The 17,149-nt window shown below is 42.4% G+C and overlaps 2 long non-coding RNA genes across 2 annotated transcripts in view; one reads left to right on the top strand and one right to left on the bottom strand.

Moving 5' to 3' along the window:
* Positions 1–17,149, bottom strand: part of LOC135321540 (uncharacterized) — a 539,910-nt gene that overhangs the window by 104,817 nt on the left and 417,944 nt on the right. The gene's annotated exons all lie outside the window — the stretch shown is intronic.
* Positions 5,534–14,331, top strand: LOC135321616 (uncharacterized). Its single transcript, XR_010381489.1, has 4 exons — positions 5,534–5,743; positions 9,013–9,085; positions 10,455–11,024; positions 14,294–14,331. It is a non-coding gene; the product is annotated as an uncharacterized LOC135321616 (long non-coding RNA).

The raw sequence follows: 17,149 nt of genomic DNA, 5'->3' as shown, positions 1-17,149 counted from the left end.
CTCTTGTTCTTCTGCAGGAGCTGGCTCATGTTCTCTGTGAAGGGCTTGGTCTCCCCCAGGAGCAGGTTTGTAGTCTCACTACAGGGCTGGTGTTATGTGACCAGCTCTGTGTTTTCTGCAGATGCAGTCTCAGTGTTTGACTGCAGGTTTGGTGGAATGGGACGAAGTCCTGAGTTTCCTGGAGTAGCAGGCTCACAGTCTCCCTTCTGGGGTATTGGAATGTGACCCAGTCATGTGTTTCCTGCTGAAGTGGCCTCAGGATATCCCTGCAGGGCTGTTGGAATTGTACCTCGCTCTGTATCACCTGCAGGATCAGGTTTGTGCTCTCCCAGCAAGGCTGGTGGATTTGGACCTATTCCTGGGTCTCCTGCAGGAGCAGGTTTTCAGTCTTCCTGCAGGGCTTCTGGAATATGACATATCTCTAATTTTCCTGCAGGATCAGGCTTGTGGGTCACCCAGCAAGGCTAGTGGAATTGGACCCACTTCAAGGTCTTAGTGCATGGTTGATGGAATGGGACCCAGTCCGGGGTCTCCTGCAGGAATTGGCTCAGAGTCTCCCTGCAGGACTGGTGAAATTGGACCCATTCCTGAGTCTCCTGCAGGAGGAGTCCCTGCATCTTCCTGGAGGGATGGTGGACTATGACAGAGATCTGGTTCTCCTGCAGGAATAGGCTCAAGGTCTCCCTACAAGGCTAGTGGAATTGGACACATTCCTGGATCCATTGCAAGTGAAGGCTTGGGGGTCTTCCTACACAGCTGGTGGAATGTGATTTGGCTCTGAGTCTCCTGCAGGAATAGGCTCAGGGTCTCCTTGAAAGATTGGTGAAATGGGACACAGTGGTGTGTCTCTTGCAGTAGCAGGCTCAGGTTCTCCCTACAGTGTTGGTAAAATTGGACCTGGCTCTAATTCAACTGCAGTAGCAGACTGAGGGTATACCTGCATGGCTGGTTTAGTGTGAAGGAACAGCAAGTCTTAATACATTGGACCACTACTGGGAAAAGTATAAACAGGGCTTGGTGCATGGTCTCTTGTATTGTCTGAAAAAGCCCCTTGAGATGTGTTGATTCTGATGACCTCTTCCAAGAACTTGAAAACTTTTAGAATCTCTGCCAACTCATCTTGTTTAGACTGAAGGAATCTGCCTTTCATCAGTTCTTGGAATAGAGATCAACACAAAATGAAAGAGGGAAGAAAAAATTACCAATCTATCTATTGAGAAATCAGCTGAAGACATTAGAAAGTTCTCTTGCAATGCACTTGTTTCTATTTTGGTGCATTTAGAATCATTTCTTTATTATCAACTTTGGCCATTTAAATTAGAATATATATTGTTGTAGGCCTACTGGGGTTCATTATGCTTGGACCCTCTGTGCTTCCTGTGTTGAGATAGCTGGTTCTATCTTTGGTTTAAGAAAATTTCAGTCTGATTTCTTCAAATATCTTTTCAAACCATTTGTCTTTCTTCTTTTCCATGTGGAATCCCTATGAGTCATAGACTGGTATGTTTTCTCTTATCCCAGGTTTCAGTTGCATTGCTTACATTGGTTTTCACTTGCTTTTCTATGTCGTGTTCTGACTGAGTGATTGCGGTTATCCTGCTTTCGAAGTCACTTATTTGTTCCTCTGCATTATCTAGTCGGATTTGGACTGTCTTTAGCTTAGCTATTCTCACCGTTGAGTTTTCTGATTCTATTTGGCTCATCTAAAGTGTTTCTCTTTCCATTTATACTAGCCTGCATTTGTATTCATAGACTCAAGATTTCCTTCAGTGTTTTTATGTCCTCCCTTTTCAAGTCATGTTCTAGTAAATTTTGGTGGTCTAATACATTGGATGTTCTTTCAGGAGACTCCTGTCTTTTGAAAATTTGCAATGGTTCTTTTAACTTTATTATATCTCTCTATTGCTATGGGTTAAGGATTATCAGTTATCTATTATAGACTTGAACAGCTTTTGTAAGTGAAATCATTTCTGTGCACATTTAGTATTAATGCTGTGAGGATTGTTTTTGGTATGTAATGATGCCATGCATTCCTTCTGTGTCTGTTGCCTGTTATATCTATGATTGCTAGTGTGGTTTTTGTTGTGGTGAATACAACCTATTCTAGTAAAGTTAGCAGAGTGTCATTTTGGTTAAATGCTTATCATAGCTCTGACAGTGCAGGGACTAGTAATTTTTGCTGGAATAGAGGCTTCCAAATGGTTTCTGAGCTGCCGGCTGGATATGTGGATAGGGAATGGTTCCAATACACTCTCATGGAAGTGCATTCATACTTACTATTGCCACGGAAAAGTCAAAATTTTATAATGGGTTCCCTCAGGTTCTCTGCAAACAAAAACAAAAGTGGAAACAAATCTAATGATGTCACACATTAGAACCTGTTGAAGCATGCAGTGCCACAGTTGGATCCTTAGTGTAGTACTGGGTCAGCACCACAACTATTGTTGCATTAGCATGTGGTAGTCAAGGCTGATGGAAAGGCTTCAAATTCACCTATTGTTCAGCAGATCTCTGCTCCAAGAACTCTTGCAATAAGGCATTGGAACTCAAAGGCAAGCATGAGGCATTTCAAAAACCTCTGCTTTGGACAATAAGAAATTTCAATCCTCCCTATGAAAGTTGCAGATCCTTGGGCTATAGAATCTGATTTCAACAATAAATTGCCCTGGATTCTAGAAACTAGATGAAGATGGCTCTGAATGAGACCCATTTCTCCTTTATGGAGAAAATGAGCAATTATACCGTGGATGTGGAAAGACTGTGACTAAGGCCCTGGGTTACTAAGCTAATCCACAATACATATGCCAGCAGATTTAATATTAAGAGAGGACCCAGGCAGATCTGTTCTCTAGATAGTACCAACCACAGCCCAAAACAATCTCCAAACCCCTGGGAATAAATTTGTGACATCAGCCACAGCCCTAACACACAGATTCCACAGGCAGTCCTAGCTCAAAATTAACAGGTGGAGTATTGGTCTGAGAATGAATTGCAGAGAAATTTTGTGATTATTGCTTTCAGATATGTCAACCAAACGTCCACTATGCACTCTTTTAACCCTCAGCACATTGTTTTCCATCTCAAATGGCCTGTCCACTTTAGAGTGTGCATTCCAGTAAAACACAGTTTCCCCTTTACTTAGGCGGATCCTAAAGCTTTTAATACTGATTTCAAACCCAAGGGCCACTGAATCCCTCAGACCAGATGCACGGCTTCTCTAGTTGAGCCCCACACGTGCTCTATTGGCAAAATGCCAAATTGACCCTGGGCCTGAAAGATGCATTGGATGTGGCCATGGCACATATCGAAAAACTCAACCTCACACGCCAATGTGGTTGCTTTTTACTGGGGTAACAGGTCGGTTTGCTCTCTTGATGGAACCCACCACAACCCACAACACACTCCAGATCCCTGAGACTCAGCGTGTGCCATTATCTGTAGCTCTATACCTCATATTCCGCTGCCTCTTCTAGCTCAAATTTGGCAGATCGGATCTTGGTCTCAGAATCAATTGTGGGGATATTTTGTGCTGCTTTCTATGAGTTATGTCAGCCAAGCATCTGCTGTGCACTCTTCTAACACTCAGCGCATTACCTACAGTCCCATGTGTGCTGTCCGCTTGAGAGTGTGCGTCCAAGTAAAACAGAGTTTCACCTTTGTGCTCCATCAGCAGAGGTCATATCCTGCACAGATTTCCATTCTCTACTTTGCCTTCTCTTCCTTCCAGGTTTTCTGAGGCCTCAGCCTGTCTTTGGAAGTAACAGACCACTCTTCGGAAAGTGTCCTGTGCCCAGGGCTGGGTGAGTGGAAGTTTACATTGCTGTGTACATGGGAGGGAGTGAGCGCAGGTTGCACTGATTCTCTGCCAACTGGGCATCGATAAATCAACACTTTCCAGATGTAATTCACAGAAATGTGATGTTTGTTTAGCTCTGTTTTCTATAAAGCCATGGTTGGAGGGATTGTCCGAAGACTCCAAATTTGACATTGTGTTGATAAGACAGTTGCAGATTTTAAGAAGGTCAATAGAATTGATTTACATGTTTTGGGATTTATATGAAAATGAAGTTAGTGTTTGAAACGTACTAAATTTACCTAGACGTCAGACTTGTCAATTTTTGTAACATTGTGACAGCTTTAAGTAAAATATAGACAGATAGAAAGTAAAATTGCAGTCCAAAATGTTCAAGGGGAAATGTCAACTCTTTACTGTTGAAGCCTCCAACACCAACAGGAACCATGAAGTACCTATTGAAACCATGAAATAACCGAGAGCCTGGGTTTCAGTTGTGCATGTGGTGCCCTATAATCCCAATGACACATACTGGCCAATGTTGGCATTTCAAGGGGTTAACATTCCTCCCTAGGAAAGTACAAGAAAAACCAAATAAAATATATACATTTAGGCTTGATTCCAAAAGCACATACAGGCATTGTATCTATGAGAACCCTGCTGCAGCTATGCTAGGCTATTGAAAAGCAGGGGTTCTTCTATCAGTGATGAGAACGCTTAATCATCCGATCATGTTGGGTAAAGCAATTTAACACAACCAAGTCTGCACCCCCAATATATCGTGCACCCGGTGCTTGGCTGAAGAGAAAGACGGTCCACCAAACCTGTGTCTTTAAAGGCTTTCACGACTTTTACAGTTCAGGTCACTTTCTGACATAATATTTACCTATACTGTCTTGAAACACTGAGGCCTAGTACATATTCAAGTTCAGTCAAAGATTCCTCTCACTTACCTCACTCCCTTCACCCCTGACAAGACAGAAACCCAACATTTGCTGAATCTAAGGGAAGGTCATCATTTCTTGGTGTGAGCTAAGTATTCAATTCCCAACTATTATAGGCGAGAGTATTTGACCTTTCAGGAGTTCACTTTTGTTCACAGAGTGTGACGATGGAGGAACTCTGATTCTAGGAGGGGCTTGCTCTTCTCCTACTGGCTTCATTGCAGCTCAGGTTCTGATCCTTTAAAATGGATGCCTGAGTGGAGGGGAGGGAAGGGCAAGTGCTTGATAGCAAGGAACAAACCTGGGAAAAGGCTTACCTGGGCTTGGTGCATTTTGGTCTGAATGGTTTGTAAATGCCCCTTGGGACCTGTGGATTCTCATGACCTCTTCGAAGATCATGAGCGCTTTAATCATCTCTGCCATTTCTTCTCTTTTAGACGTCAGGAATCCTTGAGCCGTTCTTGGAGCAGAGAATGGAGTGACATTCTCAAGTGCACGTTGACACTCCGAATGTTTCTGCCAGTATCACAGAGGTTCAGTAGGTCTCATGAATTTCTTTTGATCCTGGTATTCTCTAGAGATGTCTCCATGCCGGTATTCTCCATTGTAGCGGAACAACTCTCATCAATATGTTCGCATCTCTCCTCAATCCGTGCAGCCAGCTTTTCTGCCAGCTTCTCTTCGTGTCTCCCATAAAGTCGACTTCAACAGGACTGGGCAAGTCTGAAAGTACCTCGGAGCCTCACCAGTAAGCTGATGACAGGCAGATCTTCCACTGTCTGCCCTCTCAGGTTCTGGAAACTTACCCGTGAACTTAGGTCTTTGGGCAGCAGCATTATCTCGAACCTACACAGCGTCCAGAACAAAAGACATTAGGCAATCTCCACAAAGGGCGGCAGCCCCTCCATCACACTGATCCACCCACAGAATTCTGCCCAGTTACCTTGGATCAAAGAGCCACAACAAGCCTCGCGGTTCACACCAAGATTCTCCTAGAATCCAACAGGTAACTGCCATCCCCAATGGTTGCTGAATATTGTCAGTGTTGGGGGAGGGGCTGCATCAAACGAGAGGTTCCTAAGTTAAATGTGATTCTATCCACTAGCGTTCCACTGTCCTTTTATCTGCCCTCTTTCCTTTGTTTCAGATCTGTATATACAGTACAAACGGGGGGAAGTGTGTCCATTTTTAATTTATGTTTTCACACGTCTTGAACCTTTCTAACAGCTCACAGTACACAGAGACCCCACTAAAGGAAACTCATGTTTGTGTAATATCCATTCACCCAGAATACATATCCGTCTGTTGCGTTCTGCTGAAACACCCACGCTCTCAGAAAATGGATCCACTTCTTTCATGGGGGCTGAAATTCCGAGAAATGAAACCAATCCCAATGTGCACTTTACTGTCTGTCTCGTTTGCTCTTAGTAGAGTTTTGCAGATCTACTTGTCTTTGTTATAGGCTTATGCCGTTTCTTCTCTACTTAGGGTAGTATATGGCATTCATTCTTGCTGTTGGAAGAATTGTAAGACTATATCACGGGCTATGACCAAATGTTATTCAAAATCGGCATTTGGGTTAGGTCACTATATGCTCTTTTGAAACAATATTTATGAATATTGATGCACGTGTCTGTGTTCTGAAAACAAGTGTGTTGAGTACATTTAAGCTGCGATACTGGGTCGGTGCGTGCTGAATGATCCTTGACATCACTTTGAGTATTTTGTTTTGAATACTCATGGTTTCTTTGGTATATGTCAGCCAACCGTACCCTTTTGGTGTCTGTTTGTTTGTTTGATTGTTTGTTTGATTGTTGTTGGTTTTGCAAACACATTAGTCCATGCATCACCCCGTTTGCTTCAATCAGAGAGTCATATATGTGAATCAATTAAGATAGTGGTTAAAATCACCTATGATTTCCTGCTACCCTCTCCCATCTTATGGCTTTGATGTCTTCCTTGCCTTCTTCTTGTTTCTTGTTTGTAACTCACGCTCTTGTTTCATTTCCAATAATGGTTTTTCTTATTTGCATTTTATCTTGCTACTTTCCTATTCAGGGTAGAATTCTCAACTTTTCTTTTAGGATAAGTTTTGAACTGCTGAATTCTTTTAAGTTTGCTGGTCTGTGAATTTCCCTAGCTCTGCCGTTATTAGAAATGACAGTCATGTGGCATAGGCTACCCATGATTACAGCATTTTCTCATTCAGGATATGGCCTATTTCCTTGCAGTCCTCCAAGTTCTGCAATATTTCTGCCGAGATATGAGCTGAAGCCCCTCTGGAGATTCTGTTGTGACTAAATTGCTTTCCTCTAGATGCATTTTAAATCAGTGGGGTGATCATGAACTTTGTTGATTTGAATTATACAGCTGCAATTAAGTCTATAGGGATTCCACCTCCTTTGGAAGCTGTGTAGTTCCTGAAATCGTATAGATGATTCTTTCTTGTCTTTCAGCATGTTTCAGTCTGACTTTTCTACAATTATCTTTTCAGGGTTTTTTTTGTTAACCTTGATTTTCCATCTGGGACTCTTACGAATCATACTCTTTCATGCTTTGTCTTACCCCAGGCTTCAACAGCAATGTTTGCATTGGTTTGCACTTCTTTTTCTATATCTTCTTCTGATCGAGGGATTTCTGTTCCCCTGTCTTCACAGTCTTTCACGAGTCTGTCTGCATTATCAAGTCTACTTTTGAGTGACTTTAGCTCTGGTATTATCTCATCCTTGGGTTTTCTGATATTATTTGGCTCGTTTTTAGAGTTTCTCTTCCCCTTTCCCAGTATACTGCCTTTTGTGATTCTGAGACACTGTTGTACTTCATGTTTTCCTCACCTCAGTTTTCAATACTTGCTCTTGTAACTTTTTGCAGTCTAGATGTTTGAAAGCTTATTTTTTGGGCCTTCAAAATCTTTGGAACTGAAAATGGTACTTCCTGTTTCTTTTACTATACTTCTTTATCTCTACTGGTCAAGTAATATCAGGTATCTAATATAGATGTATAGGGCTTTGTTAAGTGAAAATTTTAGACCATTGGGTGTACAAAGTTCCATGATATTTCTGTGAGGACAATTTTCCCTAGGCATTGATGCCATGTGCTGTTCCTGTGTGTGTTGTCTGGTACATCTCTAATTTCTGGTGGTGCCTTTGATGTGATGAGCCCACCATATTATTTCAATTCGTAAAACTTCGTTTTATTGCACTTACCACACAATTCTGAAAGTGCAGAGTACACTTCCTCTTATGGAAATGAAGCTTAAAACTTTTCAGCTCGGCATTCTGCTGTACGTCATCTTGGAGTCTTTCCAAAACAGCAAACTGAGAGTGCGCTTGTGCTTTCTATTGCCATGGGAATGTCCCAATGTTACCAGGTCTTCCCAGAGCTTCTCTGTCTACAGAAACTTCAGTGGAAATATATGTATGGATGTCATATATCAGGGCCTGCTGGAATGATCCCGCAGACCGAACTTTGTGTCCTCTGGGCAGTACCATGTCAGTGCCATCCAAAATGTAGCATCTGCATATGGTAGATAATGCTGAAAGAAATGCTTCAACTTCTCAATTTGTGGACTTTGACCACTCTCCTTGATCCCTCATCCTTGGGTCATGAGTGCATGAATGCAACCACAGAGCTGTCCTGAATTCTCCTCCTCAAAACAATCTGTAATCCCTGTCCAGGTTATGACTGTAGCAGATCCTAAAGCTTTTAATACTGATTTCAAACCCAAGGGCCACTGAATCCCTCAGACCAGAAGCACGGCTTCTCTAGTTTAGCCCCACATGTGCTCTATTGGCAAAATGCCAAATTGATCCTGGGCCTGCAAGATGCAGTGGATGTGGCCATGGCACATATCGAAAAACTCAACCTCACACGCCAATGTGGTTGCTTTCTTATTGGGGTAACAGGTCGGTTTGCTCTCTTGATAGAACCCACCACAACCCAAAACGCACTCCAGATCCCTGAGACTCAGCGTTTGCCATTATCTGTAGCTCTATACCTCATTTTCCGCTGCCTCTTCTAGCTCAAATTTGGCAGATCGGATCTTGGTCTCAGAATCAATTGTGGGGATATTTGTGCTGAGTTCTATGAGATATGGCAGCCAAGCATCTGCTGTGCACTATTATAACACTCAGCGCATTACCTACAGTCCCATGTGTGCTGTCCGCTTGAGAGTGTGCGTCCAAGTAAAACAGAGTTTCACCTTTGCTGCTCCATCATCAGAGGTCAGATCCTGCACAGATTTCCATTCTCTACTTTGCCTTCTCCTGCTTCCAGGTTTTCTGAAGCCTCAGCCTTTCTTTGGAAGTAACAGACCACTCTTCGGAAAGTGTCCTGTGCCAAGGGCTCGGTGAGTGGATGTTTACATTTCTGTGTACATGGGAGGGACTGAGCGCAGGTTGCACTGATTCTCTGCCAACTGGGCATCGATAAATCAACACTTTCCAGATGTAATTCACAGAAATGTGATGTTTGTTTAGCTCTGTTTTCTATAAAGCCATGGTTGGAGGGATTGTCCGAAGACTCCAATTTAGACATTGTGTTGATAACACAGTTGCAATTATTAAGGTCAATAGAATTGATTTACATGTTTTGGGATTTATATGAAAATGAAGTTAGTGTTTGAAACGTACTAAATTTACCTAGACGTCAGACTTGTCAATTTTTGTAACATTATGTCAGCTCTAAGTATTATATAGACAGATAGAAATAAAATCGCAGTCCAAAATGTTGAAGGGGACATATCAACTCTATACTTTTGAAGCCTCCAACAACAACAGGAACCATGAAGTACCTATTGAAACCATGAAATAACCGAGAAACTGGGTTTCCGTTGTGCATGCGGTTCCCTATGCTCCCAATGGCACATACTAGCCAATGCTGGCATTTCAAGGGGTAACATTCCTCTCTAGGAAATTACAAGAAAAACCAAACAAAATATATACATTTAGGCTTGATTCCAAAAGCACATACAGGCATTTTAGCTATGAGAACCCTGCTGCAGCTATGCTAGGCTATTGAAAAACAGGTGTTTTTCTATCAGTGATGAGAACGCTTAATCATCCGATCATGTTCGGTAAAGCAATTTAACACAACCAAGTCTGCACCCCCAATATATCGTGCACCCGGTGCTTGGCTGAAGATAAAGACGGTACACCAAAACTGTGTCTTTAAAGGCTTTCACGACTTTTACAGTTCAGGTCACTATGTGACGTAATATTTATCTATAATGTCTTGAAACCCTGAGGCCTAGAACATATTCAAGTTCAGTCAAAGATTCCTCTCACTTACCACACTCCCTTCACCCCAGACAAGACATAAACCCAGCATTTGCTTAATCTAGGTGAAAGTCATCATTTCTTGGTTTGAGCTAAGTATTCAATTCCCAACTATTTTAGGCGAGAGTATTTGACCTTTCAGGAGTTCACTGTTGTTCACAGAGTGTGAAGATGGAGGAACTCTGATTCTAGGAGTGGCTTGCTCTTCTCCTACTGGCTTCATTGCAGCTCAGGTTCTGATCCTTTAAAATGGATGCCTGAGTGGAGGGGAGGGAAGAGCTTGTGCTTGATAGCAAGACCCAAACCTGGGAAAAGGCTTACCAGGGCTTGGTGCAATTTGGTCTGAATGGTTTGTAAATGCCCCTTGGGACCTGTGGATTCTCATGACCTCTTCGAAGATCATGAGCGCTTTTATCATCTCTGCCATCTCTTCTCTTTTAGACATCAGGAATCTTGGAGCGGTTCTTGGAGCAGTGAATTGAGTGACTTTCTCAAGTGCACGTTCACACTCCGAATGTTTCTGCCAGTATCTCAGATTTTCAGTAGGTCTCATGAATGTCTTTCGAGGCTTGTATTCTCTGGAGATGTCTCCATGGCGGTATTCTCCATTGTAGCGGAACAACTCTCATCAATATGTTCGCATCTCTCCTCAATCCGTGCAGTCAGCTTTTCTGCCAGCTTCTCTTCGTGTCTCCCATAAAGTCGACTTCAACAGGACTGGGCAAGTCTGAAAGTACATCGGAGCCTCACCAGTAAGCTGATGACAGGCAGATCTTCCACTGTCTGCCCTCTCAGGTTCTGGAAACTTACCCGTGAACTTAGGTCTTTGGGCAGCAGCATTATCTCGAACTTACACAGCGTCCTGATCAAAAGACCTAAGCCAATCTCCACAAAGGGCGGCAGCCCCTCCATCACACTGATCCACCCATAGAATTCTGCCCAGTTTCCTTGGATCCACCAGCCACAACATGCCTCGTGGTACACATCAAGATTCCAACTAGAATCCAACCGGTAACTGCCATCCCCAATCGTTGCTGAATATTGTCAGTGTTGGGGGAGGGGCTGCATCAAACGAGTGGTTCCTAAGTTAAATGTGATTCTATCCACAAGAGTTCCATTGTCCTTTTGTCTTCCTTCTTTCCTTTGGTCCAGATCTGTTTATACAGTACATACGGTGGGAAGTGTTTCCATTTTTAGTTCATGGTTTCACACGTCTTGAAACTTTCTAACAGCTCACAGTACACAGAGACCCCACTAAAGGAAACTCATGTTTGTCTAATATCCATTCACCCAGAATACATATCCGTCTGTTGCTTTCTGCTGAAACACCCACGCTCTCAGAAAATGGATACACTTGTTTCATGGGGGCTGAAATTCCGAGAAATGAAACCAATCCCAATGTGCAGTTTACTGTCTGTCTCGTTTGCTCTTAGTACACTTTTGCAGAGCTACTTGTCTTTGTTATAGGCTTATGCCATTTCTTCTCTACTTAGGGTAGAATATGGAATTCATTCTTGCTGTTGGAACAATTGTAAGTCTATATCACAGACTATGACCAAATCTTATTCAAAATCGTCATTTGTGTTAGGTCACCATATGCTCTTTTGAATCAAGATTTATGAATATTAATGCACACGTCTGTGTTCTGAATACAAGTGTGTTGAGTCCATTTTAGCTGCGATACTGGGTCGGTGCGTTCTGAATGATCCTTGACATCACTTTGAGTATTTTGTTTTGAATTCTCATGGTTTCTTTGGTATATTTCAGCTAACCGTACCCTTTTGGTGTCTGTCTGTTTGTTTGATTGTTTGTTTGCTTGTTGTTGGTTTTGCAAACACATTAGGCCTTGCATCACTCCGTTTGCTTCAATCAGAGAGTCATATATGTGAATCAATTAAGATAGTGCTTAAAATCACCTATGATTTCCTGCTACCCTCTCCCATCTTATGGGTTTGATGTCCTCCTTGCCTTCTTCTAGTTTCTTGTATGTAACTCACGCTCTTCTTGCATTTCCTATAATGGCTTTTCTTATTTCCATTTCATCTTGCTACTTTTCTCTTCAGGGTAGAATTCTCAATGTTTCTTTTAGGATAAGTTTTGAACATCTGAATTCTTTTAAGCTTTGCAGGTCTGTGAATTTCCCAGCTCTGCCATTATTAGAATTGGCAGTCATGTGGCATAGCCTACCCATGATTACAGCTTTTTCTCGTTCTGTATATGACCTATGTCCTTGCACTCCTCCCTGTTCTGCAATATTTCGGCCGATATATGAGCTGAAACCCCTCTGGAGGTTCTGTTGTAACTAAATTGCTTTCCTCTAGATGCATTTTAAATCACTTGGGTGATCATGAACTTTGTTGATTTGAATTATATAGCTGCAAGTAGGTCTATTGGGATTCCATCTCTTTTGGAGGCTGTGTAGTTCCTGAATTCGTATAGATGATTCTTTCTTGTCTTTCAGAAAATTTCAGTATGTCTTTTCTACAATTATCTTTTCAGGCTTTTTTTGTTAATCTTGCTTTTCCATCTGGGACTCTTACTAATCATACTCTTTCATGTTTTGTCTTATCCCAGGAATCAACAGCAATGTTTGCATTGGTTTGCACTTCTTTTTCTATGCCTTCTTCTGATCGAGGTATTTCTGTTCCCCTGTCTTCACAGACTTTCACGAATCGGTCTGCAATATCAAGTCTGCTTTGGGCTGACTTTAGCCCTGGTATTGTCTCATCCTTGGTTTTTCTGATATTATTTGGCTCGTTTTTAGAGTTTCTCTTACCCTTTCCCGGTATACTGCCTTTTGTGATTCAGAGACACTGTTGTACTTCTTGTTTTCCTCACCTCATTTTTCAATATTTGCTCTGGTAACGTTTTGCAGTCTAAGTGTTTGAAAGCTTATTTTTTGGGCCTTCAAACTCTTTGGAACTGAAAATTGTGCTTCCTGTTTCTTTTACTATACTTCTTTACCTCTACTGGTCAAGTAATATCAGGTATCTAATATAGATTTATAGGGCTTTGTTAAGTGAAAATTTTAGACCATTGGGTGTACAAAGTTCCATGATATTTCTGTGAGGACAATTTTCCCTAGGCATTGATGCCATGTGCTGTTCCTGTGTGTGTTGTCTGGTACATCACTAATTTCTGGTGTTGCCTTTGATGTGATGAGTACACCATATCATTTCAACTAGTAAAACTACGTTTTATTGCACTTACCTCACAATTCTGAAAGTGAAGAGTACACTTCCTCTACTGGAAATGAACCTTAATGGTTTTCAGCTCGGCATTCGGCTGTACTTCATATTGAAGTCTTTCCAAAACAGCAAACTGAGAGTGCGCTTGTGCTTTCTATTGCCATGGGAATGTCCCAATGTTACCAGTTCTTCCCAGAGTTTCTCTGTCTACAGAAACACCAGTGGAAACTTATGTATGGATGTCATACATCAGGGCCTGCTGGAATGATCCCGCAGACCGAACTTTGTGTCCTCTGGGCAGTACCTTGTCAGTGCCATCCAAAATGTAGCATCTGCATTTGGGAGATAATGTTGAAGGAAATGCGACAACTTCTCACGTTGTGGACTTTGACCACTCTTCCTTGATCCCTCATCCTTGGGTCATGGGTGCACGAATGCAACCACAGAGCTGTACCGAATTTTCTTCCTCAAACCAATCCGTTATCCCTGTCCATGTTAATTCTGTAGCAAATCCTGAATCTTTTAATACTGATTTCAAACCCAAGGGCCACTGAATCCCTCAGACCAGAAGCACGGCTTCTCTAGTTGAGCTCCACACGTGCTCTATTGGCAAAATGCCAAATTGATCCTGGGCCTGCAAGATGCAGTGGATGTGGCCATGGCACATATCAAAAACTCAAATTCACACGCCAATGTTGCTGCTTTCTTACTGGGGTAACAGTTCGGTTTGCTCTCTTGATAGAACCCACCACATACCACAACAAACCCCAGATCCCTGAGACTCAGCGTGTGCCATTATCTGTAGCTCTATACCTCATTTTCCGCTGCCTCTGCTAGCTCAAATTTGGCGGATCGGATATTGGTCTCAGAATCAATTGTGGGGATATTTTGTGCTGATTTCTAAGAGTTATGTCAGCCAAGCATCTGCTGTGCACTCTTCTAACACTCAGCGCATAACCTACAGTCCCATGTGTGCTGTCTGCTTGAGAGTGTGTGTCCAAGTAAAACAGAATTTCACCTTTGCTGCTCCATCAGCTGAGGTCAGATCCTGCACAGATTTCCATTCTCTACTTTGCCTTCTTCTGCTTCCAGGGTTTCTGGGGCCTCAGCCTGTCCTTGGAAGTAACAGACCACACTTCAGAAAGTGTCCTGTGCCAAGGGCTGGGTGAGTGGGAGTTTACATTGCTGTGTACATGGGAGGGAGTGAGCGCAGGTTGCACTGGTTCTCTGCCAACTGGGCATCGATAAATCAATACTTTCCAGTTGTAATTCACAGAAATGTGATGTTTGTTTAGCTCTGATTTCTATAAAGCCATGGTTGGAGGGATTGTCCGAAGACTCCAATTTTGACATTGTGTTGATTACACAGTTGCAGTTTTTAAGAAGGTTAATAGAATTGATTTACATGTTTTGTGATTTATATGAAAATGAAGTTAGTGTTTCAAACGTACTAAATTTACCTAGAAGTCCGACTTGGCAATTTTTGTAACATTTTGTCAGCTCTAAGAAAAATGTAGACAGATAGAAAGTAAAATCGCAGTCCAAATTGTTGAAGGGGACATGTCAACTCTTTACTGTTGAAGCCTCCAACACCAACAGGAACCATGAAGTACCTATTGGAACCATGAAATAACCGAGAACCTGGGTTTCCGTTGTGCATGTGGTGCCGTATACTCCCAATGACACATACTGGCCAATGTTGGCATTTCAAGGTATAACATTCTTCTCTAGGAAAGTACAAGAAAAACCAAACAAAATGTATACATTTAGGCTTGATTCCAAAAGCCCATACATGCATTTTAGCTATGAGAACCCTGCTGCAGTTAGGCTAGGCTATTGTAAAGCAGGTGTTCTTCTATCAGTGATGAGAACGCTTAACCATCCGATCATGTTGGGTAAAGCAATTTAACACAACCAAGTCTGCACCCCCAATATATCGTGCACCGGTGCTTGGCTGAAGAAAAAGACGGTCCACCAAACCTGTGTCTTTAAAGGCTTTCACGACTTTTACAGTTCAGGTCACTATCTGACATAATATTTACATATACTGTCTTGAAACACTGAGGCCTATTACATATTTAAGTTCAGTCAAAGATTCCTCTCACTTACCACACTCCCTTCACCCCAGACAAGACAGAAACCCAGCATTTGCTGAATCTAGGGGAAGGTCATCATTTCTTGGTGTGAGCTAATTATTCAATTCCCAACTATTAAAGGCGAGAGTATTTGACCTTTCAGGAGTTCACTGTTGTTCACAGAGTGTGACGATGGAGGAACTCTGATTCTAGGAGGGGCTTGCTCTTCTCCTACTGGCTTCATTGCAGCTCAGGTTCTGATTCTTTAAAATGGATGCCTGAGTGGAGGGGAGGGAAGAGCTAGTGCTTGATAGCAAGGCCCAAACCTAGGAAAAGTCTTACCTGGGCTTGGTGCATTTTGGTCTGAATTGTTTGTAAATGCCCCTTGGGACCTGTGGATTCTCATGACCTCTTCCAAGAACATGAGCGCTTTTGTGAACTCTGCCATCTCTTCTCTTTTAGACGTCAGGATTCTTGGAGCCGTTCTTGGAACAGAGAATGGAGTGACTTTCTCAAGTGCACGTTGACACTCCGAATGTTCCTGCCAGTCTCACAGAGGTTCAGTAGGTCTCATGAATGTCTTTCGAGCCTGGTATTCTCTAGAGATGTCTCCATGCCGGTATTCTCCATTGTAGTGGAACAACTCTCATCAATATGTTCGCATCTCTCCTCAATCCGTGCAGCCAGCTTTTCTGCCAGCTTCTCTTCATGTCTCCCATAAAGTCGACTTCAACAGGACTGGGCAAGTCTGAAAGTACCTCGGAGCCTCACCAGTAAGCTGATGACAGGCAGAACTTCCACTGTCTGCCCTCTCAGGTTCTGGAAACTTACCCGTGAACTTAGGTCTTTGGACAGCAGCATTATCTCGAACTTACACAGCGTCCCGAACAAAAGATCTAAGCCAATCTCCACAAAGGGCGGCAGCCCCTCCATCACACTGATCCACCCACAGATTTCTGCCCAGTTACCTTGGATCCACCAGCCACAACATGCCTCGCGTTTCACACCAAGTTACTCCTAGAATCCAACCGGTAACTGCCATCCCCAATCGTTTCTGATTATTGTCAGTGTTGGGGGAGGGGCTGTATCAAACGAGAGGTTCCTAAGTTAAATGTGATTCTATCCACTAGAGTGCCAGTGTCCTTTTAGTTTCCCTCTTTCCTTTGGTTCAGATCTGTATATACAGTACAAACAGTGTGAAGTGTGTCCATTTTTATTTTATGGTTTCACACGTCTTGAAACTTTCTAACACCTCACAGTACACAGAGACCCCACTAAAGGAAACTCATGTTTGTCTAATATCCATTCACCCAGAATACTTATCCGTCTGTTGCTTTCTGATGAAACACCCACGCTCTAAGAAAATGGATCCAATTTTTCATGGGGGCTGAAATTCCGAGAAATGAAACCAATCCCAATGTGCACTTTACTGTCTGTCTTGTTTGCTCTTAGTACACTTTTGCAGAGCTACTTGTCTTTGTTATAGGCTTATGCCATTTCTTCTCTACTTAGGGTAGAATATGGAATTCATTCTTGCTGTTGGAACAATTGTAAGTCTATATGACGGACTATGACCAAATCTTATTCAAAATCGTCATTTGGGTTAGGTCACCATATGCTCTTTTGAATTAAGATTTATGAATATTAATGCACACGTCTGTGTTCTGAATACAAGTGTGTTGAGTCCATTTAAGCTGCGATACTGGGTCGGTGCGTTCTGAATGATCCTTGACATCACTTTGAGTATTTTGTTTTGAATTCTCATGGTTTCTTTGGTATATTTCATCCAACCGTACCCTTTTGGTGACTGTCTGTTTGTTTGATTGTTTGTTTGTTTGCTTGTTGTCGGTTTTGCAAACACAATAGGCCATGC

The sequence above is a fragment of the Camelus dromedarius genome, chromosome 6 (assembly GCF_036321535.1).
Source record: "Camelus dromedarius isolate mCamDro1 chromosome 6, mCamDro1.pat, whole genome shotgun sequence".
In the NCBI taxonomy this organism is placed as follows: Eukaryota; Metazoa; Chordata; class Mammalia; order Artiodactyla; family Camelidae; genus Camelus; species Camelus dromedarius.
Note: the sequence above shows the minus strand (reverse complement) of the source record. Positions and strands in the feature narration are given on the sequence as shown.